This window comes from Notolepis coatsorum (genome assembly GCF_963971535.1).
Source record: "Notolepis coatsorum genome assembly, chromosome: 8".
Taxonomy (NCBI): domain Eukaryota; kingdom Metazoa; phylum Chordata; class Actinopteri; order Aulopiformes; family Paralepididae; genus Notolepis; species Notolepis coatsorum.
In genome coordinates, this window is record NC_140172.1 from 148,646,802 (window position 1) to 148,673,383 (window position 26,582).

Genomic DNA, 26,582 nt, shown 5'->3' on the forward strand with positions numbered 1-26,582 from the left:
CCCCAGCACTGCTGTGGCTAATGGGGATCCAAATAAACTTAAACTTAAACAATGGGAGCATGTCTATGTTCCCCGGGTCCTATGTTCCCCGCTTGATTGATTGATCAGACCACCAGCCCTGATTCCAAACTCTAACCTTAACCAACTTCGAAAGAGGGCCTAAGCTTAACCAGTTTGAAACAAGGCAGACATTAATAATTAATAAAATAATAATACAAATTTATAAAATGTTCAATCAATCAATCAATCAATCGGGGAACATAGGACCCGGGGAACATAGGACCCGGGGAACATAGGGATGACCCCCTCACGATGATAGAATTATCTAGTAGCCAGTGTGGCTAACTTAGCTCTCGACCTAGACTGCTAACACGCAAAGTCTCCGTCGTCTTCTCACGTTGGTCGTTGACCGTCCTCTTCGGCAACACGACGTCTCGATACTATACTTGTTCTAACACGTTAACACTCTGCGTTATACTTAATCACTAGGCCACGTTATTAGCCGTTAGCTCGATACTCGGGAGAGCTCTCTCTCGCATGTCTGCTCTCGTCGGCGGTCTGCGCAGGGAAGGGGCATGTTCCTTGTGTAGCCGGTACAACACTGTACCTGCCAAACACTTCGACCATGCCTTGAGTGGGAGTCGAACCCCGGGCGTCCGCACCGGGGCCAGCAACACAGACCGCTGTGCCAAGAAAGGATATCCTCTCTAAGCGCTCAGTCTGGATGCCTCAGGGGAGTGAGTTTTACTTCTATGTACCGTAGTCACACTATCGCGGTACATATCCATTACATTCACCCCCCCTAAACTCACACCACTCAGGCATCCGGGTCAAACGGCACCACTGTAGCCGGTACAACACTGTACCTGCCAAACACTTCGACCATGCCTTGAGTGGGAGTCAAACCCCGGGCGTCCGCACCGGGGCCAGCAACACAGACCGCTGTGCCAAGAAAGGATATCCTCTCTAAGCGCTCAGTCTGGATGCCTCAGGGGAGTGAGTTTTACTTCTATGTACCGTAGTCACACTATCGCGGTACATATCCGTTACACTTGCTTCTTCGTGTCTTCCACAGTACACCGGACGCCGTTCTTCTGAGCACCAGTCTGACTGTCCCGCAGCACCCCCTAGTGTTCGTCCTCCCAAGGGAACATATCTGAAAGTCCAATGGAACCTATTCCAATGTCTGTATTGAATACCGAAGTCTTTTAACAGACACATTCATGTGTCTACACTAAGCTGTGTTCCTTGATCTAAGGAAAGCTTTTGACACTGTTAACCATACTATTCTACTCCAAAAGCTGGTCAATTTCAATTTCTCCATAGAGTTCCTCAACCTCTTCAAATCATACCTTTCATTCCGTTCCCAACTTGTCAAAATTGAAAATCATAAATCTACTGCCATCTGTATGTCAACTGGTGTCCCGCAGGGCTCTGTCTTGGGTCCAATCCTGTTCAGCATGTACATTAACGATTTGCCTTCTGTGTGTGGCCAATGTGATGTACTGATGTATGCTGATGATACAGTGATCTTTACACACGGTAAAACCACAGAAGAGGTTGCAACAAAATTGTCTAATGTTACGGTGAATGTCACATCCTGGCTTAAGAACAGCTGTTTACAATTGAATGTCTCTAAGACTGTCTGTATGTTCTTCTCCAAGGGCCACAGAGAAGTTGCAGAGCAGGATATCTTCATCTCCGGTCAGAAATTACAGGTAGTATCAGAATATAAGTATTTAGGATTACACATAGACCCAAACCTTAGCTTCAAAAATCACATAAAAAAAGTCTGCAATAAGGTAAAGTTCAGCCTATCAAACTTCAGGTACATAAGAAACTTCCTTTCAACAGAGGCAGCAAAGCTATATTTTCATTCAATGGTTCTTTCCCACATCACATACTGTTTGATAACCTGGTCCAATTCACATTCCACCATTCTGAAACCACTTCAATCACTTTACAAACAAGCAATACAAATTCTAGACAAGAAACCATTCAGGTACCATCATTGTCACATTCTAAAGAAATATAATCTACTCAGTTGGGAAAACCTGACCCTATATCAAAACGTCTGTCTAGTTTTTAAAATAAAGTGTGGATTGGCTCCTCCTCCTTTGTCCGGTTTCATCAACCTCAAGTCTGCCTCAACCAGGAACACTAGAGGTGCGGCAAGGGGGGACTGTACAATCCCTTTCAAAAAAAGTGTATTTGGCCAGGCCGTCTTCTCATACAGAGCATCCCACCAATGGAACTCAATTCCTCAAACAATTAGAGTGTCCACATCATACCATTCATTCAAGTGCAGGGTTAGGGAATGGCTCATTGAAAATCAGAACTGTCAACACTGAGGTGTCTGTATGTGTATATGTGTGTGTGGATATGGTGCATCTGTCTATGTCTGGGTCTCTCAATATGTCATGATGTGCTCTGTCCTTGTGTCCATGACTGTATTGTGACCTGTATCCCTACTATGTGCTTTTGTTGTGTTTTTATTCTAATGTATTTATCTTGATTTTATTCTGTTTTTATTGCTAACCCTTTTTTTACAGTGTACATTTTAGCCTGTACCTTCTGGCAGGGGGACTGCCAATGGAAATGAGCCTTTTGGCTAAAATTGGGTGCATTTACATTTGTAAAATGTTTTATTAATGTACACTGTCCCCCTTGAACTAATAAAGTAAACCTAACCTAACCTAGCTAGGTTAGCTGCCCCCTACTACTGCTTCCAGTCCTTGTGCTAAGCTAGGCTAGCTGCTCCCTACTGCTTCCAGTCCTTGTGCTAAGCTAGGCTAGCTGCTCCCTACTGCTTCCAGTCCTTGTGCTAAACTAGGCTAGCTGATCCCTACTGCTTCCAGTCCTTGTGCTAAACTAGGCTAGCTGCTCCCTACTGCTTCCAGTGCTTGTGCTAAACTAGGCTAGCTGCTCCCTATTGCTTCCAGTCCTTGTGCTAAGCTAGGCTAGCACGCACCTGGACCTCTCACTGGGGCTACTGGACACACAGGGATTAAACTGATATCAATCTTATTATCTGACTCTGTGGGAAATGGCAAATAAGTGTATTTCCCAAAATGTCTTTCTTTAATACATCCACCGCCAATCCTGTTGTACAGCGTGTTTGCCGGCCATGCGTTGCCTGCCAGACCACACTGTACAGCGATATTGAGATCATATTTCATTTTTTCGCCATGGCATTCATAATTCCGCCACCCAGCCTCTGGTGATACAGTGGGACCCTGCACAATAGTGCAACGCCTCAATACCGCCGCCTGGTGGATGATCGGGCGAGTTACAACCGGAAGTGGCCATCGGTGCATCTGGGAAATCCGTCCGGCAGTCACATATCGTTGCGGGACTACAGACAAACACTGGCGTGCATATGGATCGCTGCCATAACTCAATAATCGATATGATTTGGCCATTTATTGCGCCATACAAACCGGAAATGGATCTAGTAGATCGACGTCAAATAAGTGGGATCTTTTTCCTCCAGTCTCATCGGCGAACGGTAAGAGGACAGTAACGTTATTTTCAAGCCGATTGTACATTTCTTTATTTACAAACCATCTGATCAATAAATCAACCCATACTACATAAAGCATTTACTGACGATCACGGAATTATAAACGACCCCCCCCCCCCCCCCCCTTTCATCCACGCATGATGAGGCATAACGTATACGATCATGTACAGTTGAATTTTTTAATATAGCGTATATGGGAAAGAAACGGCAATCGATAATCTATATATGCGTTTAGGCCTATATCTCACGTTCTAGGAATTACTGCAGAAAACGATAAAAACATACTTATATTCTACAAGGTATTTTTGGAAGAATCTATGAATGAAAAGGTATAACGTCCCTACATCCTGAACAATAGATAATCGATGTTGAATGGGCCATAGTAATGTCAATTTAGCAATACAATTTAAAAGGTTATAGCCCTGCAAAGAAGGTGAACATCTCCATAGGCTTACAGTGGTAGCAGTGAGCCTACATTGATGGATAGAACCGTGGCAGGGAATGTGTTAACAGAGGTGGAAGAACAGCTGTTTTTCTCATCCTGAGTCCAGCAGTAAACTCTTTAAACAGGCCTATAACCAACTGCTTCCCCCCCAAGACACTCACACACATACACACTGGCTCCTCTAGGTCAAAGTGCATGTATATGTATGTACTGTGTGTGTGTGTGTGTGTGTGTGTGTGTGTGTGTGTGTGTGTGTGTGTGTGTGTGTGTGTGTGTGTGTGTGTGTGTGTGTGTGTGTGTGTGTGTGTGTGTGTGTGTGTGTGTGTGTGTGTGTGTGTGTATGTGTGTGTGTGTGTGTGTGTGTGTGTGTGTGTGTGTGTGTGTGAATATGCACCCGTGAATGCATGCACGCATGAATGTACAGTATGTATGTATGTATGTATGTGTGTGTGCGTGTGCGTGTGCGTGTGCGTGTGTGTGTGTGTGTGTGTGAGGAAATACATAATATAACTTTTAGGTGTGTGGGCTCATAATCGTAATCTGTGCCTGTGAATGTGCAGATGTGTGTGTGTGCGTGTGTGTGTGTGCATGAATCCCTGCATATGAGCACATGGGAGTATGTGGCACTTGTAGGTGTGTGAGCGCCTTTGTGTCTATGGTCTGCGTGTTGTATGTGTGTGTGTGTGTGCGTGTGCGTGAGTGCATGTGTGTGTGTGTGATTTATGTGTGCATTCGCACGAGACCGTTTCGTCCTGGTTTTTTCTAGGTCAAGCTCCTCGCTATTTGCCATTTCATGGTTTCTGTGTACAGTAAGTAGGGCGCAGGTCACGGGAAAGCAGCGCCAGCCAGCGGTGTGGAAACATACACTGTTACACAAGTAGGACTGTTTGCTCAGTGAAAAGCAATGGAGTCATCGCAGAGGAGAATCACCGGTACATTTCACCTCTCTGAGAATCACCGGTACATTTCACCACTCTGAGAATCACCAGTACAGTTCACCGCTCTCTGAATCACCAGTACAGTTCACCGCTCTCTGAATCACCAGTACAGTTCACCGCTCTCTGAATCACCAGTACAGTTCACCGCTCTGAGAATCACCGGTACAGTTCACCGCTCTCTGAATCACCAGTACAGTTCACCGCTCTGAGAATCACCGGTACAGTTCACCGCTCTGAGAATCACCAGTACAGTTCACTGCTCTCTGAATCACCAGTACAGTTCACCGCTCTGAGAATCACCGGTACAGTTCACCGCTCTCTGAATCACCAGTACAGTTCACCGCTCTCTGAATCACCAGTACAGTTCACCGCTCTCTGAATCACCAGTACAGTTCACCGCTCTCTGAATCACCGGTACAGTTCACCGCTCTGAGAATCACCGTACAGTTCACCACTCTCTGAATCACCAGTACAGTTCACCACTCTCTGAATCACCAGTACAGTTCACCGCTCTCTGAATCACCAGTACAGTTCACCGCTCTCTGAATCACCGGTACATTTCACCGCTCTGAGAATCACCAGTACAGTTCACCGCTCTGAGAATCACCAGTACAGTTCACCGCTCTCTGAATCACCAGTACAGTTCACCGCTCTCTGAATCACCAGTACAGTTCACCGCTCTCTGAGAATCACCAGTACAGTTCACCGCTCTGAGAATCACCAGTACAGTTCACCGCTCTGAGAATCACCAGTACAGTTCACCGCTCTCTGAATCACCAGTACAGCTCACCGCTCTCTGAGAATCACCGGTACAGTTCACCGCTCTGAGAATCACCAGTACAGTTCACCGCTCTCTGAATCACCAGTACAGTTCACCGCTCTCTGAATCACCGGTACAGTTCACCGCTCTCTGAATCACCAGTACAGTTCACCGCTCTCTGAATCACCAGTACAGCTCACCGCTCTGAGAATCACCAGTACAGTTCACCGCTCTGAGAATCACCAGTACAGTTCACCACTCCGTCCACATTTCACCATACGCAGATGTCACCATGATGTATTTTTGGTGCACAGGCTTTTAATCGATTCCTAGTGTGTGCATAAAAAAACACTTCTTTTGACTATAACATTTAACATAACATGAGATAACAACCTAATATAGCATAGCATAAGTTAACAACATAACATAGCATAACACAACGGTGCATGTACAATGTGAATGAATGAATGAATAACTTGTGTGTATGACATCAGTGATTTATTTGTGTTTCATTTGAACTTGAGACTTGGACCCTGACGTGTGAAACCGGGGAAAGACGACATTCATTTGACGTGTCTCTGGAGGAAAGGTCTGCAAATGTGCTGCGTTTTCTGCTGAGTCACAAGAGGCGGATCTCACGACACTGACGAGCGAGGAACACATTGTAAAGCACCTTGGATAAAAGCGCTATATATAAATGCAGCCATTTACCATTGAATGAGAACCGATGGAAGAGGAGGGGGAGAGGGGATGAGAGAAAAGGAGAGAGGGGGGAAGGAGAAGAGGACAGAAAGGAGAGAGAGGAGGATAATTTTGACCCGTTTTCACAACCCAGGATTCTTTGTCTGATGCTGCTGCTAAAATATCGGTTCCATGTTTCATACTGTGGTTCACACTACACTTCCAGATGTGTCATACTGTGCTTTACACTACACTTCCAGATGTGTCATACTGTGGTTTACACTACACTTCCAGATGTGTCATACTGTGGCATACACTACACTTCCAGATGTGCATGTCATACTGTGGCATACACTACACTTCCAGATGTGTCATACTGTGGCATACACTACACTTCCAGATGTGTCATACTGTGGCATACACTACACTTCCAGATGTTTCATACTGTGGCTTACACTACACTTCCAGATGTGTCATACTGTGGCATACACTACACTTCCAGATGTTTCATACTGTGGTTTACACTACACTTCCAGATGTGTCATACTGTGGCTTACACTACACTTCCAGATGTGTCATACTGTGGCTTACACTACACTTCCAGATGTGTCATACTGTGGCATACACTACACTTCCAGATGTTTCATACTGTGGTTTACACTACACTTCCAGATGTGTCATACTGTGGCTTACACTACACTTCCAGATGTGTCATACTGTGGCTTACACTACACTTCCAGATGTGTCATACTGTGCTTTACACTACACTTCCAGATGTGTCATACTGTGGCTTACACTACACTTCCAGATGTGTCATACTGTGCTTTACACTACACTTCCAGATGTGTCATACTGTGGCTTACACTACACTTCCAGATGTGTCATACTGTGGTTTACACTACACTTCCAGATGTTTCATACTGTGGTTTACACTACACTTCCAGATGTGTCATACTGTGGTTTACACTACACTTCCAGATGTGTCATACTGTGGCATACACTACACACTTCCAGATGTTTCATACTGTGGCATACACTACACTTCCAGATGTGTCATACTGTGGTTTACACTACACTTCCAGATGTGTCATACTGTGGCATACACTACACACTTCCAGATGTTTCATACTGTGGCTTACACTACACTTCCAGATGTGTCATACTGTGGTTTACACTACACTTCCAGATGTGTCATACACCGTATGCCACAGTATGATTGAGTGAAACCCTCCCTGTTCTTCTCCATGCTCCACTAGGATTGCTTCTTTATGGATAAGATACAAAATATTCCTTTAATGATCCCCTTGGGGAAATTTGGATGTCATAGGGAGGGGGCATGGGAGGTACAGGTATGGGCAGGGAAATAGTAGAAGGACATAAATATAGGCAATAAAGGCAATTATCTGAATATAAAACATATGAGAAAAATAAACAGTGTAAACAATATAATCAACTCTGAATATAAAAAATGAACTGTATACACAAGGTGCAGGTGAGGGTCTGTACCCTGACATTTATCTTTATTTTAAAAATGTTATTTATTTGAAAAGCAGTAAAAACATATTTACAGCAAATCGAGGATGTCACAAGAAAGTCGTGGGACTTATTTCCATTGTGGTCCTCATACAACTGGACTGGAATGATATACGTTATAGTCTGTGCAGGTTTTGGTGGTTAAGAGTCAGATTTACGGTAAAACGTATAGTCTAGGCAGAATAAATACTTTTATAGCTTCACTGAAACGACAAGCTACCTTTTGAACTAAGTATTCTCTGAATCTGAAGAATAACAATTGTGTGCCTCATCAGTCAAAATGGTCTCCTATTCTACAGCTGTGTGCCGTCAGTGTGCTGCTGTTTTGGGGCCGAATAGAATTCCTGTGTGCTGAGATTTTGTTGATTACTTGATAATTACTTTAGATTTTTGCCTAATTACAGGCTTTGCAAAGTTGTTGCTGACCCCTCTCTCCCCTATTGCTCTCCCAGATCCATTGCATTGGTGACGGCAGCCACGCCCAGTCCAGCTGGACATAGGAGCACTGGGAACCCCAAGAGGAGAGGCGCCCACGTACCTAACAGGGACCCCTGACTCCCTGCACCTGGGAGCCGAAAAGTCCCTCTTTATTGATAAATAAGCAAAGAGGGAATAATACTTCACAGCAAAAGAAGGGGGAAGGGGAGGCTAATGTATGTCACACAAGTAACAACATTGTTAGATCAGTCACTGATTACTATGCGATTACTGAATTTGGAACAGTAATGCTTTATATTACCTCATTACAGACAAATGTAATGTGATTATTTGCCTATTTGTACAGTACATACAACTTGAACTGGCTTCATATATATACTGTATACTGCATATTCTATTCATTTTGTGAAATATGACATCATAACTGCAGTGCAAGATGTTTCTGGTTTTAGTATGTATTGTACAGTCCAGAATTGAATGTCCATATAGTCTAGTTATACATATTGAATTGTCTCTCTATTCACAGACTTTAGACAGAGAATAATAGTTACAGATAATTGTATAAAAATATGACTTTATACAAATCCTGTCTTTGTAGTGAAAAGGGAGTTCCACTTTTTGATACTGAGCAAAATATTGTCTATGTTGTGTATTCATAGCTAACACAACCCGAGATTAGGAATACCTTATGCCTCTATAGAAGCTGAGTAAACCAATCATGTTCCCATACATCCATACTTTTCTCTTTTTATTTACAACGAATTATACAAGAAAACCCAAAAAAATTGCAACAACAAAAAGTCAAGGTAAGAACTTCATACATTTCTGGTGGTCTCTCCCTGGCATCACAGGTCAGGCCAGGGACGTTTTGTTGATGCCCTGCCTGATGCACCTTGTACCAGGTGTGTACAGCAACAGGCTGAGATAGCGACCAGCAACAAAACCAGTGTAGTGCGACATCTAGTGGCCGAATGCTGTCTAGCACCTTTAAAACAGCCTCCATGGAGGAGGTAGAGAAGAGCTGATTTTTGTCTGGTTTCTCCTCCTAGACTTGTCCTTGTTCGAGTTATCACCTGAGAGCTATGGGGGCCCCCGAAAGCTCTTAGAAAGCCCCCGAAGATATTAGAGGAATATCTCATTCGGATTAGAATCTAATACTAATGAGTAATGACATCACACAACAGTCTAATCATTAGACTATTGTGTGATGTCATTATTCAGTCTCATTCTTAACCATCAATATTTGTTAATTTTCTTACTCACCTCTAATATATAATGCCATATTTACTTATTTGCATCTGATAAAATACAACAATTTAATTTGACAAACCCTAACCCTAAAGTAAGTAAGTCGCTTTGGATAAAAGCGTCAGCTAAAGACTAAATGTAAATGTAGGTAACAAATAATACAAATTCGTACATTGAAAAAAAATATATATATATAAGAGACCCCCACAGGTGTTGTTGACTATGGGGGCCCAGACTCTATCTATAGGGGCCAAGCCCCCATTGCCCCCCCCCCCCCCCATAATTCGAACACGGCTTTCACTACCACACTACAGAAGGTTAACCGTCTGTAGTGTGGTAGTGAAAGGTTAACCGTCTGTAGTGTGGTAGTGAAAGGTTAACCGTCTGTAGTGTGGTAGTGAAAGGTTAACCTTCGGTAGTGTGCTAGGGAAAGGTTAATTTCACTTAACTTGGTGGATTTATATTGTTAGAATATTAGAATTTACATTGTTTAGACTAGAGGTTGTATTTATGTTTGAACACTAGGGGGCACACCACCTCCATTATAGCTCCTCCTCTATAAGTAACCTAGCTGATCACTGTAATTCATGCACCTGTTATGGAGATTCGTTTTCCTACCTGTTTCACTGTTTGGAACTGATAGACAGAGCAACTGACAACTGCTCTAATTGAACCATTTCTTCATTCTTCTTTGGACAATAAAACCCTGTAAACCGTACCAGCCGCAACTTGGACATTCTTCTATATTTACATCACAAACTGTGTTACTGAGTAGAGAACTAATTATGGATGCATCGTGACCCCTGTCAACACTATCGGGGAGTGACAGTCGGCCACTACAGTTAACCTTCGGTAGTGTGGTAGTGAAAGGTTAACAGTCTGTAGTGTGGTAGTGAAAGGGCAGCCATTTCATTGTTCTGAAGTATAAAAGGGCTACAACACGTTTCACCCAATATGGATGTAAAGCCCTCATATTATAGCTGGACGTGTTTCAAGTTCAAGTTGAGTTTTGTTGCATTTGTCAAATATAAAGTACATATACATTACAGTGCAATGCTTGGTTCTGTAATAGCCTCCCGAGATTGTGCTTCATACAGTAAAAAGTAAAAGAAAAGGCAGAACACTATACAGAATAGACAATATACAAAACTAGACAATTCCACTGGGAAATTGTGAAAGTGTGGGTGATGCCTGTGCACCGCCGGCCAACGGGAGAGGGTCTGTATTGTCTCTATGACAAACGGTTCAAAAGATACAAAAGAGGTGGTTGCTAGGGTGTTATAGCTGGTTGCTAGGGTGTTTCTAGGCGGTTGCTAGGGTGTTTCTAGCTGGTTGCTAGGGTGTTTCTAGGTGGTTGCTAGGGTGTTATAGCTGGTTGCTAGGGTGTTTCTAAGTGGTTGCTAGGGTGTTTTAGGTGGTTGCCAGGTTGTTATAGGTTGTTGCTAGGGTGTTTCTAGGTGGTTGATAGGGTGTTACTAGGTGGTTGCTAGGGTGTTATAGGTGGTTGCTAGGGTGTTATAGGTGGTTGCTAGGGTGTTTCTAGCTGGTTGCTAGGGTGTTTCTAGGTGGTTGCTAGGGTGTTATAGGTGGTTTCTAAGGTGTTACTAGGTGGTTGCTAGGGTGTTACTAGGTGGTTGCTAGGGTGTTTCTAGGTGGTTGATAGGGTGTTACTAGGTGGTTGCTAGGGTGTTATAGGTGGTTGCTAGGGTGTTACTAGGTGGTTGCTAGGGTGTTTCTAGCTGGTTGCTAGGGTGTTTCTAGGTGGTTGCTAGGGTGTTATAGGTGGTTTCTAAGGTGTTACTAGGTGGTTGCTAGGGTGTTTCTAGCTGGTTGCTAGGGTGTTTCTAGGTGGTTGCTAGGGTGTTATAGGTGGTTTCTAAGGTGTTACTAGGTGGTTGCTAGGGTGTTACTAGGTGGTTGCTAGGGTGTTTCTAGCTGGTTGCTAGGTGTAACTGAGGGGTACAATTCCCTGACTGTATGGTTAGATATGATACTTACTACCACTACCTCTTGTACTTTAGACTCTGGCCACCCAGTACTAGGTATGAATATGTTGAACACTCCCACCTGATAAACGGATCCAACACAAATGTACCAAATCGAAAGTTTGAGTTTTAATACATAGCAAAAGGTATGTACAACGATCACTTAATTACATTTATGATTTGAAATAGTATGCACTTGTATGGCAAATGAGTATTCGTAGGTAGATCAATATCGAATGTCCAATCTCTGATTGCGCAGGAAGCAAATATACAACCTGGAATATTTAGGGAACAATAGCAATGATACTTGAATGATTATATAGCTGGATACACTAGGGGAAGGTTCCGACTGCTTGTAGGACAGCTGGAGGGGGGGGGGGGGGGGGTTAGAGAGTCACTAGCTGGATCCCGTCTGGCCGAGGGTATCTTGGGAGAGTCCACAGTTGTGCGACACGGTGCCCAACGATCCTCGATCCACAGATGAATGCAGTTGGACCCTCTGTGGCCGGCGTCCTCCGGTCCACGACGGAGAGACGTGAGGCGACCTCACTGTGCAGAGCGCCGTCTCACCTGTCGTCCTCTCCGGGGGGGGTATTTCCAACACACCGCAGTGTTGGCCTTTATCCATAGAATAATCAAAGTACTCAAAGCATAATCCAAGCCGGGGAAGGCTAGCCGTCGTCGGTAGAATAATCCAATATACAGGTCCACTCGCTCTTTGGCCTGGAGCTCCTCGGGTGCAGCTTCACGTGGGGTCAACCACCCTGGATAAGCGTCCAGCTGATGCCCGAAACGATGGGGGTGCTGATTACTATAGAACTCTTACCGCACGAGGCACTATATATGAATAGACTATTATTAGCTTAATAGAATACGTCCAACTCGACGATATAGTGCCAAATATGACTATTCAAATATTAATATACACGATGTCTCAATGCCGATACTGGGCCGAATTGGCCTTACTGCCCACACGTGGTTCGCGGGGAGGCTTTTGCGTCTGTCACTCTGTTGGAGGGTAATGAACTGGACTAAAAGAAAGCTCTACTTTAATAGCGCAGTATATATACGCACTATGAACAAATAGTACCATTAGTGGTGCGGTAGACATATTCCTACGCGGAACTAGGACTTGTCCATACATGTTGAGCGGTACGATTGAACCTGGTCTGAGGGGTATGGCGACCTGGCACCAAGGTCTCGTCCAATGGTAGAATGGAGACTATTATGGGATGTTCAGTAGACTAGAAGGGATATTCAATGCATATTGTACAAGGAATATACAGGGGATATCAGGGGATATACAAATACAATTAAATATATATATATAAATAAATATATATATTCGGTTTAATCTGATCCTTCAGAACAGCCGCCCCCTAATTGGTCCCAACCTAATTAGTTAAGCAGAGACAGATTAACCGCACTGTCTACCACTCAAGGGTTCGCTGTAAGGGTCAGTCAACTCACAAAGTCATAGGGTCATGGTCATCATCGATTGTGTCTGGGAGTCGGGGCAGTTCTATGAGCCTCGCCACAGGACGGGTGTAAATGCGCCCTTGGACGAGTACTTCAGCTGCTCGGACCTTGCCATCGGCACCGGTGATCACTTTGCTTACGCGGCCAGCCGGCCACATAGCTCTGGGTAGTGACTGGTCAATAATCATGACGACTGTTCCTTCCGTCAAATTGTCTCTCTCTTTTACCCACTTCTGGCGGGTCTGTAGAGACGGTAGGTAGTGCAGTAGGAAACTGCTCCAAAACTTGTCGGCTAATACTTGGCTGTACCTCCACATTCGTCGGCCGTTCGCTTCTTCAGGCCGGTACATTGTCTGGGGTAACGCGGGATCTAGCCGCCCCATCAGGAGGGTGTTGGGGGTGACTGGGTCGACATCTGCTACATCACTGGAGACGTAACCGAGGGGCTTTGAGTTCAATACTCCCTCAATCTCCGTGAGGACTGTCATTAGGACTTCTTCCGCCACAGTCTGGGCCCCAAGTACTGCGTACAGGGCTGTCTTTATAGAACGTACTTCTCGTTCCCAAGTTCCACCGAAGTGGGGTGCGTTTGGGGGGTTGAATTGGAAGTCAATCTGGGCTGGAGCGAGGTGGGTCTTAAGTTCTGGGCCCATAGCTTGGAAGCTCTCCCTCAGCTCTCTTTCTCCGCCTTTGAAGTTTGTCCCGTGATCGGACAATAATGTAGACGGTTTTCCTTTCCGTGATGTGAATCTTCGGAAGGCCATAAGAAATGAGTCTGTGCTCATGGTCGGAAGGAGCTCGATATGTATCGCTCTGGTGGTCATGCATTTGAATACAATACCCCACCGCTTCTCGGTGCCTCTTCCTTTCTTTATGTGCAGCGGGCCAAAACAGTCCATGCCTGTTGAGTGGAATGGCTTGTCGCCGAGTCGGAGGCGACATGGAGGTAGGTCAGCCATCCGTGGTATGCTGGGCTGCGCGCGCCACTTTCGGCAGTCTAGACAGGTTCGCTGGAAGCGTCGCACCGCCTCTCTTCCTTGAAGTATCCAGTAACGACGTCTGATCTCCGCGAAGACTCTCTCTGCTCCTGCGTGGTGTACATCCTCGTCGTATTTCTTTATAATCAGCTCTGTGACCTTGTGTCGGCTGTTCAATACGATCGGGTACTTAATGTCATCCGGTAAATTGGGGGCTCTCCGCAGGCGACCACCCACTCTGATGAGGGTATGTGTGTCACTCTCGGGGGCCAGATGAATCAATCTGCTGTCTGATGGGACGGGCTTTCCTCCCTGTAGACAGTCTAGTTCATCGGGGAACGAGTCTCTCTGGGCTCGTTGCAGTAGAAGCAGTTCTGCTTCCTCGTAGTCAGCTGCTGACATATCAGCAGGGGACTGAATCTCTGGGTGGTGCCGCAGGAATGTCCGTTGCTGCGCACTCTCTATGGTAATGCAATCGTCTATGTTGGGGTCTGCGGAGACAACAGTGCTCAATCCACAGAACATAGGTTTCTTATTCTCAGCCTCCTCGTCACTTGCTTCCCTCGGGGTGGGCGTGGGCCAATCTCCTTCCGGGAGCTTGAGGAATGCTGGTCCGTCACTGTAGATGTTATGACGGGTTAAGTCATCTAGGGACATTCCCCGGGTGATGACGTCAGCTGGGTTGTGTTTTGTATCAACATAGCGCCAGTTTGCTTCTCCGGTTAACTCTCCGGTTAACTCTTGAATCTCAGTGACTCTGACTCCCACGAAGACTTTGTATTTGCATGAATCCGATTTGATCCAGGCGAGTACTGTCGTGGAATCTGACCACAGGATTGTTCTATGCACCGGAATGGTGAGCTCACGTTGGATGAGCGTGGCTAGATGCGCTCCTGCGAGGGCTGCGCAGAGCTCTAGACGTGGGATAGACTGTTGCTTGCGTGGGGCTATTCTCGAGCGGGCGAGGATGAATGCTGTGTAGATCTCTCCCCCCTCTTCTTGGGCCCGCAAGTAGGCTACTGATCCGTAGGCGACCTCGGAGGCGTCACTGAAGACGTGTAAATCCATTTTACATGTCTCTGGCCTCACCGTGGGTGGGAAGTAGCTTCGGCGTATATTAACGCCTGGGAGTGAGTGGAGTTCCATCTCCCACTCTCTCCAGGTGGATGCAAGGTGTGCGGGAATGGGGTCGTCCCAGCCCTGGTCCTTGTCCCACAATGCTCGTACAATCATCTTTGCCCTGGTGGTGTACGGTAGTATACATCCTAACGGGTCATATTGTCGGGCGAGTGTTCTGTACACACTCCGTCTGGTGGTCGGTATTGCCGTCGACCTTCCCTGCTCCGTGGTCAGGGGTTTGTGTCTATAGTGGAGCGAATCTGTTTTGAAGCGCCACACTAGTCCTAGTGTCATCTCTTGGGCTTCTCCTGGGATTGTGGCCATCCAGGTCTCGCTGCTCGCTGCCTTGTCCGCGGAGGAGAGGCTGCGCAGTACGTGCGGATCGCTGCTGGCCCACTGCCTGAGATCAAAGCCGCCTTTGATCAGAGAGGCGCGGAGTTTAAGTAGGAGAGCCTCGGCTTCTTCCTGGGTCGAAACGCTTTGTAGACAGTTATCTACGTAGAAGCTGTTCTTCACACTGTGTCGGACCTCTTCGTCCGCTGCTGGGTCCTCTGCGACATGTCTCTGTAGTGCAAATGTAGCACAGCATGGGCTACATGTAGTTCCGAAAGGGAGGACTTCCCATTGGTAGATGGCTGGGTGCTCATCTCCTGGCCTCTCTCTCCATAGGAACCGCAACAGGGGCTTGTCCTCCTCTACTAATCTCACCTGCAGGAACATCCCTTTGATATCCCCGCTGATAGCCACCTTGTCCTGGCGGAAGCGGAGTAGTACGCCTAGTAGGGAGGGGCCGAGTGTAGGACCGGGCAATAGCTCTTTATTCAGATTTTGGGATCCGATCTGGTAGCTGCAGTTAAACACGATGCGGTCTTTGCCGTTGTGATGAACCTTGTGGTGGGGCACGTACCACGATTCAGTCGTCTGGTCGGCCTCTTTAATGTCAATCTTTGTGACGTGTCCCGCTGTGATGAGCTTCTCAATCTCAGCGCGGTATACACTTTCTTGGGCGGGGTCCTTGGCTAAGCGCCGCTCTGTGTTTAGTAGGTACCGCTCTGTGGCGTCTTTCTTTGCGTGAAAGGTAGGCATCCCTTCCCGCCGCAGGAGTGGCATGGCGTATCTCAACACGCCGCTGACTGGGACTCTCTTTGTTCCCGTCTCGAGGAGGTTAATGGCGTAGATGTCGTCTTTAGAGCGAATGTCTTTCTTTTCGTTCTTAAAGGGCATTTGTTCTAAGGTCCATAGCCTCTCTACATGCTGCAGGAGTGCGGTGTCTCCCTCTGTGACTCGGGAGTGGAGACAGCTAGTGGCTGTGGTTCGGTTGAGAGATTTGGCGAGTGGGCCTTGGAGAGTCCATCCTAGGCGGGTCTCGACTGCTGCAGGACAGCCTCTGGGTCCGGTATGAACCCGGTCTATCGGGACAATGAGGTCTGCATGGTCGGAGCCTATCAACAGTGTCGGGGTAGCACCGTCTATGAGTGGGATCGGTAGCTTGCGTAGATGTACATATTTCTCCATCAGCTTGGCTACGGGGTATGTGTACCGCGACAGTCCTATTTCTTGGCTGGTGAAAGCGTCTGTAATCCTGTACCGTCGCTCGGGCTGGCCGCTTGCTGCGATAGAGAATGAGACATTCTCGCCCTTTATCGTTTTCAAATCTCTTCTTATTGTCCGAATTGTCATTTGGTTTTCGCTCCCCCGCAGCCCTAGCTGGGCCGCAGCGGACGCGAGCAGAAGGGTCTTCTCTGACCCGTCATCAAGGACGGCGTAAGTGTCCATGACTTTATTCTGGTAGCTCAATGTCACACGGACTACCTTTAAGAGCACTCTGGCTCCGCTGCTGCTGGCGGGGTCGATGTACATGACGCTTGCTTTGCTGCTTGATGGTGCGGGTGGAGGCCGCCGTCTGTTACTGTCGTGGAGTATGTCCAGATGGGCTCCATCGCACCGACTGCACTTTTTCTTTAAGCGGCATTCGGCTGCCATGTGTGATCGCGCACAGCGAAAACAGCGTCTGTTGGACTTTATCCATTGACTCGCTTCCTCCGCATTCATCTTGGGGAATGAGTCACATTGTGACAGCCAGTGTTCTTTCTCACAGTAGGGGCACACTATCTTCCACTTCTCCTTTCTTGAGGGGGTACTGTGGCTCCTACTGCTTGGCACTGACTCCGATTGGTGCATGACAGTCACCGATCTTCTTCCATCATTTAGTCTCCTGGTTCCTTCTCTGGAGCCAGGGGTGCTCCGTCCGAATGTATCTAGCCGTAAGCTGCTGACTTCTCTCGCCAGGAAGTCGGCTAGATCGAGGAGGTTCGGTTCGGGGCCATTAGGGTCTCGGTGGTCTCTCTGCCGCCTAAAGCGCTCCTGTCGGGCGGGCGGTAGCTTCTCCAAGATCCTCTCTACATTTGAGTTGGCGTATAGTTCATGCCTACCCTTTTCCCTCTGCGCTCCCAGCATCCCTACCAGGGACTGCACTCTGATGGACAGGTCGTCCAGTGCTCGATTGTCTGTTGCTGGGGGTAGGCGGTCGATGTGCCTGATCTCCTGGATCACGTAATCCCATATACGTCCATATCTCTGGTCCAACGCTACCAGCGCTGCGGTGTATGGGGTCGTGGAAGTGGCGTAGGCGAGCGCTATGTTGTGCGCGCGGGGCACCTTTAAATGCTTCAGTAGTATCGCGTATTTATGGCGTTCATCAATGACGTCCACCAACATTGTCTCCAGACACATGCGGAGCTCCGTATACTGGGCCCGGTTCTCCTGGGTGAAGTCTGGTACCATAGGTGTGCCAATGTATGACGCGGATTGTTGATACATCGGCGAGCGTTGGGGGAGAGGCCTCCTAGGCGAGTCTCCTCCTGCTCCTTGGCGTGGGCTGGTACCGGCTGTGTACCATGGCCCGCTGGTCCAGGTGCTGTTCCTCGGTGCGGGTCGTGCGTCGTGCTCACCCGTGAATAGCGTCGGGGGTCTGTAGCGCAGCTCCGCGGGGGTATAGCCTGGGGTGTACTGGACCTCCTGGTCCGGTAGAGTACTGTGCTGTCGTCGGGCGTGGTTCTCCTCCTCTTCCTCTTTGTCTTCCGTTAGGTCATCCAGGGCTTGTAGTCTCTGATTTAGCCTCTCCGCAGTGTATGCTGCTCCTTCCCGGTGGCTGGGTCTCGCTTGGACCGGTTGGGGAAGGGGGTCTGCGGGGGGTATAGACCTCGTCTGTTGGTCAAGTTCAGGGTCGCTTACTCGGCTAGGGGATGCCGCCCTGGAGTGATGTCTAGACGAGTTCCTGGAGCCTCTGGTGGAGGGAGGGGGTGTTGTCCTTCTGATCAGCTGTTCTATTAGTTGCGCTTGTGCTCTGTCGCGCTCGGCTTCGCGCTTGGTGAGATCCGATTCTCTCTGGGCACCGGTGGCGGCGCGCTGGGCATCGGCCCGGTCTCTTGCCATATTCTCTTCCATCTGAATGCGTCTTATTTCCAGGCGTATGTGCTCTTCTTCGCTCCGTTGCTGTATCTGCAATCGATCGCGTTCACCCTGGAGTCTATCGCGTTCAGTAGAGGCTTTCAGGCTGACGAGGAATGCCTGCTGTAGTGTCCTCTCTGCCTCGCTGGGAGAAGACGGTTGTATAGGGGAGCCGTCCCTTGGGGTACTCCGTGCGGAGTCTTGGAGCTCTATCTCCACGGTGCTCTCCTCATCTTCTTCCGTGCCGAGTTCTCTCTCTGTAGTGTTGTCTTCCTCCCGGGACTCGTCGGGGACTACTTCTTCGGTATTGGCGGGGTGTAAAGTCATGTCTGGTTCCCCCTGGTCCCCACCGTGAGCTTGGTCAGTTACATTAGAACCCATAGGGGCCTCTATGGTCGGGGTAGCCTGGTCGTTAGGGTTAGACATAATTTTACTTTCTAGTTTTACCGCGTTTACTGTTGGTAGAAGACTAGGTTATTGACTGACAGCGTAAGCCTCTAGGTACTGAGGGAGCTGTCGTTTGCGCCGCGGGCGTTGTTGGTTAGGAGGATCGTTTCGTGGAGTGTTCATCATAGGCCATTTTAATATTAATAACACTATATTAATATTACACTGATTACCATCCGGCTCGAAGGACCAATTGTAACTGAGGGGTACAATTCCCTGACTGTATGGTTAGATATGATACTTACTACCACTACCTCTTGTACTTTAGACTCTGGCCACCCAGTACTAGGTATGAATATGTTGAACACTCCCACCTGATAAACGGATCCAACACAAATGTACCAAATCGAAAGTTTGAGTTTTAATACATAGCAAAAGGTATGTACAACGATCACTTAATTACATTTATGATTTGAAATAGTATGCACTTGTATGGCAAATGAGTATTCGTAGGTAGATCAATATCGAATGTCCAATCTCTGATTGCGCAGGAAGCAAATATACAACCTGGAATATTTATGGAACAATAGCAATGATACTTGAATGATTATATAGCTGGATACACTAGGGGAAGGTTCCGACTGCTTGTAGGACAGCTGGAGGGGGGGGGGGGGGTTAGAGAGTCACTAGCTGGATCCCGTCTGGCCGAGGGTATCTTGGGAGAGTCCACAGTTGTGCGACACGGTGCCCAACGATCCTCGATCCACAGATGAATGCAGTTGGACCCTCTGTGGCCGGCGTCCTCCGGTCCACGACGGAGAGACGTGAGGCGACCTCACTGTGCAGAGCGCCGTCTCACCTGTCGTCCTCTCCGGGGGGGGTATTTCCAACACACCGCAGTGTTGGCCTTTATCCATAGAATAATCAAAGTACTCAAAGCATAATCCAAGCCGGGGAAGGCTAGCCGTCGTCGGTAGAATAATCCAATATACAGGTCCACTCGCTCTTTGGCCTGGAGCTCCTCGGGTGCAGCTTCACGTGGGGTCAACCACCCTGGATAAGCGTCCAGCTGATGCCCGAAACGATGGGGGTGCTGATTACTATAGAACTCTTACCGCACGAGGCACTATATATGAATAGACTATTATTAGCTTAATAGAATACGTCCAACTCGACGATATAGTGCCAAATATGACTATTCAAATATTAATATACACGATGTCTCAATGCCGATACTGGGCCGAATTGGCCTTACTGCCCACACGTGGTTCGCGGGGAGGCTTTTGCGTCTGTCACTCTGTTGGAGGGTAATGAACTGGACTAAAAGAAAGCTCTACTTTAATAGCGCAGTATATATACGCACTATGAACAAATAGTACCATTAGTGGTGCGGTAGACATATTCCTACGCGGAACTAGGACTTGTCCATACATGTTGAGCGGTACGATTGAACCTGGTCTGAGGGGTATGGCGACCTGGCACCAAGGTCTCGTCCAATGGTAGAATGGAGACTATTATGGGATGTTCAGTAGACTAGAAGGGATATTCAATGCATATTGTACAAGGAATATACAGGGGATATCAGGGGATATACAAATACAATTAAATATATATATATAAATAAATATATATATTCGGTTTAATCTGATCCTTCAGAACACTAGGGTGTTTCTAGGTGGTTGCTAGAGTGTTATAGGTGGTTGCTAGGGTGTTTCTAGGTGGTTGCTAGGGTGTTATAGCTGGTTGCTAGGGTGTTTCTATGTGGTTGCTAGGGTGTTATAGGTGGTTGCTAGGGTGTCTAATGTAAGTGGTATAGTTAAAGGGTTAACCCATTGTATAGAGGTCATGGCTAACATCCACCAATGAATGTAGAAGTCAGTACTGAGTTGATTGACACCTCCCTTAAGTGTTATGCACATGCACATGCAGGTGTCAATAAACTCAGTACACCTGCAAGCCGTAATTGATTCAAATCCTGTGGTCAACATAGACCAATGAAAGAGGATATCCCTACTGAGTACAATGGCACAACCCGCACGTCTCTACGACAAACGGTTCAAAAGATACACAAAAGGGGAGGGGCCGAACCATGGGGGCGTGGTCAACATAGACCAATGAAAGAGGAAACCCTATCGATTTCCTACAAGAATGGCTTTACATTTATGCATTTTAAGCGTTGATCTTACCCTTAAAAAAAAGAAAAAATGGTGTATATATAATATACATGTTTTGAAATGTTTAAAGGAGTTGTTCGTACCCACACCTTTAATTACTTAACCTAAACCAAGTAGGCAGCCCGGCTCCACTTGTTAGGATAGGGTATGTTACTACGCAAGATTATGGGAGGGTAATAGACCAGGGTATTTTTTTATGGGAAGGGGGGGTTTTAAGGGGAAATGGGAGGGGCTCAGACAGGACTGTCTTTGTGAATTGGTTTATAATGTTTACACATCTAGGTATTGTATACTATGTTTTCAGGTATCCCAGTGTCCTACTAACCAGCTATACCAACAACATGGGTGAATGACATACTCGTTTCTCAGTTGGACCATTAATGGTCTTAACCAGCAAGATAAACGCCGTAAAGTTCTTAGCTACATCAGAAGACATCAAATAGACGTGGCCTTCCTACAAGAGTCCCACTTGAATGACACAGAGCACAGCAAACTGGGGAAACAATGGCAAGGTCAAATATTTTACTCCTCATTTACATCTTCAGCAAGGGGGGTGGCTATTCTGGTAAGAAAAGGGATTCCCTTCCAACCAAATCTAGTTGAAAAGGATAAAGGGGGAAGATATATTTTAGTCAGGGGATATATGGGAGACCAACTGGTCACTATGCTAAATGTATATGGTCCTAACCACGATGACCCTAACTTCTATGTGAACTTTTTTCTTAAAGTGACATGCACCCCCTCAGAACTTATAATTGGTGGTGATTTTAACCTGGTATTAGACCCTGCTATGGACAGATCATCCCCTACCCCTAAACTTTTAACCTCAGCAGCCAAGGCCCTTAAAAAAGAACTTATAGATCTTAATTTATTGGATATATGGCGGGAGGGGCATGCATCTCAACGTGAATATAGCTTCTACTCACACATGCACAACAGCTACTCTAGGATTGATACGTTCTTTATACATACAGCAAAACTCCATCTTGTTTCGTCCTGCGAATACTTAGCCATGACACACTCAGACCATGCCCCCTTTTGATTAAAATAGCCTTAAGGGACTCTCACACAAACACCAAACGCTGGAGGTTTCCTAACTTTCTAAATAACGACAAAGACTTTATCAAATTAATTAACGAACAGTTGGACTGGTATTTACTGATTAATAGAAACTCTGCCTCCCCAGCTATAGTCTGGGAGACCCTTAAAGCTTACATAAGAGGTTCCATTATTAGTTACTCGTCCTGGAAAAAGAAACAATATCAGACCAAATTACGCTCACTAGAGACTGATATAAAAGCGCTTGAAACTCAACATTCCCTATTACAATCACGGACCTTATTGGATCAGATAACGGCAAAAAAGGCAGAATACAACACTATCACCTCGCGAGAGGTAGAAAACGCTATGTCAAGGTTGAAACATTGCTACTATGAGCAGGATGACAAGGCAGGGAAACTACTAGCGTGGCAAATTAGAAGGGAGGATGCCGCTAGGTGTATACCGGCCATTAGGGTAAGCGACAAAGGGGAGTTGACCCGTAACCCACTGCTCATAAATCGGGCCTTCTCAGACTTCTACAAGTCTCTCTACTCCTCGCAGGGGGAGAAGAGACAGGAGATGTGTGAGTTCTTAGACAACCTAGATATACCTACGTTAACAAAAGGTACAAGGGGGGACCTTGACAGGGAGATAACTAAGCAACCCTATCCTAGAAATGTTCAACTACTCCATTGAGAATGACCAACTACCTGATACCCTTGAGCAAGCTCTTATTATAGTCCTGCCAAAACCAGGGAAGGACCCTACCTTATGCGGGTCATACAGACCAATTTCGATCCTTTCCAACAAATATAAAATGTTTACTAAAATCATAGCCACTCGACTTGCGAGAGTAACCTCCTCACTTATTAATACGGACCAGACCGGTTTCATACAGAATCGCTCATTAATAGACAACGTGAGAAGATTTCTTAACTTGACGCACTGTGCCAAATCCATAGAAGACCCAGTCATAGCGATCTCGTTGGACGCGGAGAAGGCATTTGACCGCGTAGAGTGGCACTTTCTCTTCGCTGTTCTACAAAAAATTTACTTTGGCCCAAATATGCTAAGAATGATCCATATGCTGTACCTTAACCCTACAGCCAGGATACAGACCAACTCCGAGATTTCACCTTCTTTCCCTCTAAGGCGCGGCACTAGGCAGGGTTGTCCTCTTTCCCCTACACTTTTTGCGCTGGTAATCGAACCCCTGGCTATCGCAATAAGGTCACATAAATCTATTAGTGGGATCAAAGTGGGTTTATTTTTTTTTTTTTTTTTTTTTACTTTTTTTTTAGCGTTTATCGCTTTTCTGGTCAAGCATGACCGACAGATATAGGGTTAAACGGGATATATATCAGGGGAAGACATTCTGGGAAATGACGGCGGGTCCGGGAATCGAACTCGAGTGCCCCAGATCCGTGACCTGCAGATAGATTCTCCTAGATCTATCTGCAGCCTTCGACACAGTCAACCATCAGATCCTCCTCGCGGCCCTCGCAGGAATGGGAGTGGCTGGATCTGCGCTGACATGGCTGACATCATACCTCAATGACCGCTCCTACCAAGTGTCATGGAGAGGGACTCTGTCGGCCACCCGCCCCCTCCGGACGGGTGTCCCCCAGGGCTCGGTCCTAGGACCCCTTCTCTTCTCCCTCTACACTAAATCACTGGGTAACATTATCACGTCTCATGGCTTCTCATATCATTGTTATGCCGATGATACTCAACTCTTCCTCTCCTTCCCTCCCTCAGATATCCACGTCTCTGAGCGGATCTCGGCCTGTCTGTCCGACATCTCCGCCTGGATGACGACCAACCACCTCAAACTGAACCTAAGCAAAACAGAATTGCTCCACCTGCCGGCCAAATCCTCCCCCCTGACCGACCTCTCCATCACAGTCGAGAATGCAGCTGTGACCGCGTCGCCGACCGCCAAGAACCTTGGTGTTGTCCTCGACGACCAGTTGAACTTCTCTGCTCACATCGCAGCGACAACCAGAACCTGCAGATTCCTCCTGAGCAATGTCAGAAGGATACGCCCCTTCCTGACAAAAGAAGCCACCCAACTCCTCGTCCAATCAACAGTCATCTCCCGCCTCGACTACTGCAACGCACTGCTAGCTGGCCTCCCGGCCACTGCCACCAAGCCTCTTCAACTCATTCAAAATGCAGCGGCCCGCCTGATCTCAAACCTACCGAAGTCGGCCCATGTCACCCCACTTCTTAGGGACCTGCACTGGCTCCCCATTGCTGCACGTATCCGCTTCAAGGCCCTCGACCTAGCATACCGTGCGGCAAAGGGAACCGCTCCCGCCTACCTCCGGTCAATGGTCTCTAACAGGGAGGGGCAACTGGCGGCCCGCGGGCCGCATGCGGCCCTCACCGACGTTCCATGCGGCCCCAGGCCAATATTAAAAAAAATATATATATATAATTATATCTTTTTTTTATTTTTTTTATTTTTTATTTTTTATTTTTTTATTATTTTATTTTTTTTTTGTATTGTATTCGACTAAGAAGAGTTGGCAGTCAACTATGGCTCCTTTCGATCGATTAGTAGACTATTTGACTAATAGGGGTCAGCCCTAGTGTGCACATATTCAACGCTGTTGAAAGTGCCGTGCAGCAATATGGGGGTTTTGATAAACTGTCGGCTGTTGTTACCGATGGATTCGCCGGGCTTCTAAGGCAGAGTGGCGTTGAGTGTCCAATGCTGCACTGCATTATACATCAGGTAAGTTCGCTAACATAATTTCCATCTATTGTGCGTCACTATAATGACCAATGCGAGTCGAGTGTAGTCAAATTATATGCGAGAGTCGTTAAATCGTTTTTCTTTTTTTCTATCTGATATAGGAGGCTCTCTGTGCCAAGAAGCTTGAATACAGCCATGTTATGGATTTGGTTACCAAGGTTACCAATCTAATTCGTGGAGGCAACAGGTCACTAAACCATAGAAAGTTTGTCTCCTTTTTGGAAGAGATGGACACTGATTATGGCGACTTGCAGCTACACACAGAAATCCGATGGCTGAGCCGTCGGAAACTACAGGAGCGACATTGAAACACTGCAAATGCAATTCAATGATCGGTTTGAAGATTTCAACGGCATGCAGTCACGGATAGCGCTGTTTGCCGGCCCCCTCACCGCTACGGTGTCAGAGCAGCCCCCACCGTTGCAGCTTGAACTGTGTGAGCTACAGTCAGATCCTTTTTTTCAAGCAAAGAGAAATGAGAGGGGAATTTCGTTTTGGAAACTGCTACCTGAGCCCCGCTTCCCACTCCTCAGGGACTTTGCCCTCTCTATGGCCAGTATGTTTGGGAGCACATACATACGTGAGAGCAATTTCTCAAACATGAAGCACATCAAGTCAAAGGAGAGAAACAGGCTGTCGGATGAAACATTATTTCATCTGATACAGATTGCATGCACAAACATTGAAGTTGACATTCCTGCTATTGTGCGCCAAATGGAGAGACCACAAGTGTCTCATTAAAGACAGGGGGGGGAGGAGATGATGAAGAGGTGTAGAGGGCGGGGGAAGGAGATGATGAAGAGGTGTAGAGAGGGGGGGGGAGAGATGATGAAAAGGTGTAGAGAGGGGGGGGGGAGATGATGGAGAGGTGTAGAGAGGGGACCATTATTATTATTATTATTATTATAACCATTATTGACCCACTGTGGGGCGAGGGTGAATGTCATGCCAGTTTGATAAAGGGTCAATGGGAGGCATGTAGTATTGCACTTTACTTTACTTGCACTTTACTTGTTTACTTTTGTAGTGTTCAGATAACACTAATAACACAAACACAAAGCAGCATTCCTGCTGCATTTCACTACAACAGTAAATCAAAAGTGCAATAATAAATGATTTTGTTAAATGTATAAACTTGTATCCTGCTACTAAACAAAACATTCCTGAGTGCTTCATATCCATAACATGCATTTCAGTGTTATAATGTTTTGTTTAGTAGCAGGATAAAAGTTTATACATTTAACAAAATCATTTATTATTGCACTTTTGATTTACTGTTGTAGTGAAATGCAGCAGGAATGCTGCTTTGTGTTTGTTGAGCAGTGGGCTTTAAGTTCATACATTTATTTTATTAGAAGCCTTAATTATAATTGATCATTTTTGTATATATTTGGGGTTACAGCAATACTTTTAAATTCAGCTGTTTATAAATTCATAAAGTTGAAATTGCATTACTAAATGCATTTGAAATGGAATAAAAACAAAGTTACAACAAATTATAATTGTTTATATACCTTATTTATCACATTTGTGACTATTATGGGCTATTTGAGTGATGGGGTACTACTGGCGGGACTGCCGATAAACAATGCGGCCCCCCAGATTGATTGTGGACATTTTGTGGCCCTCACCATATACAAAGT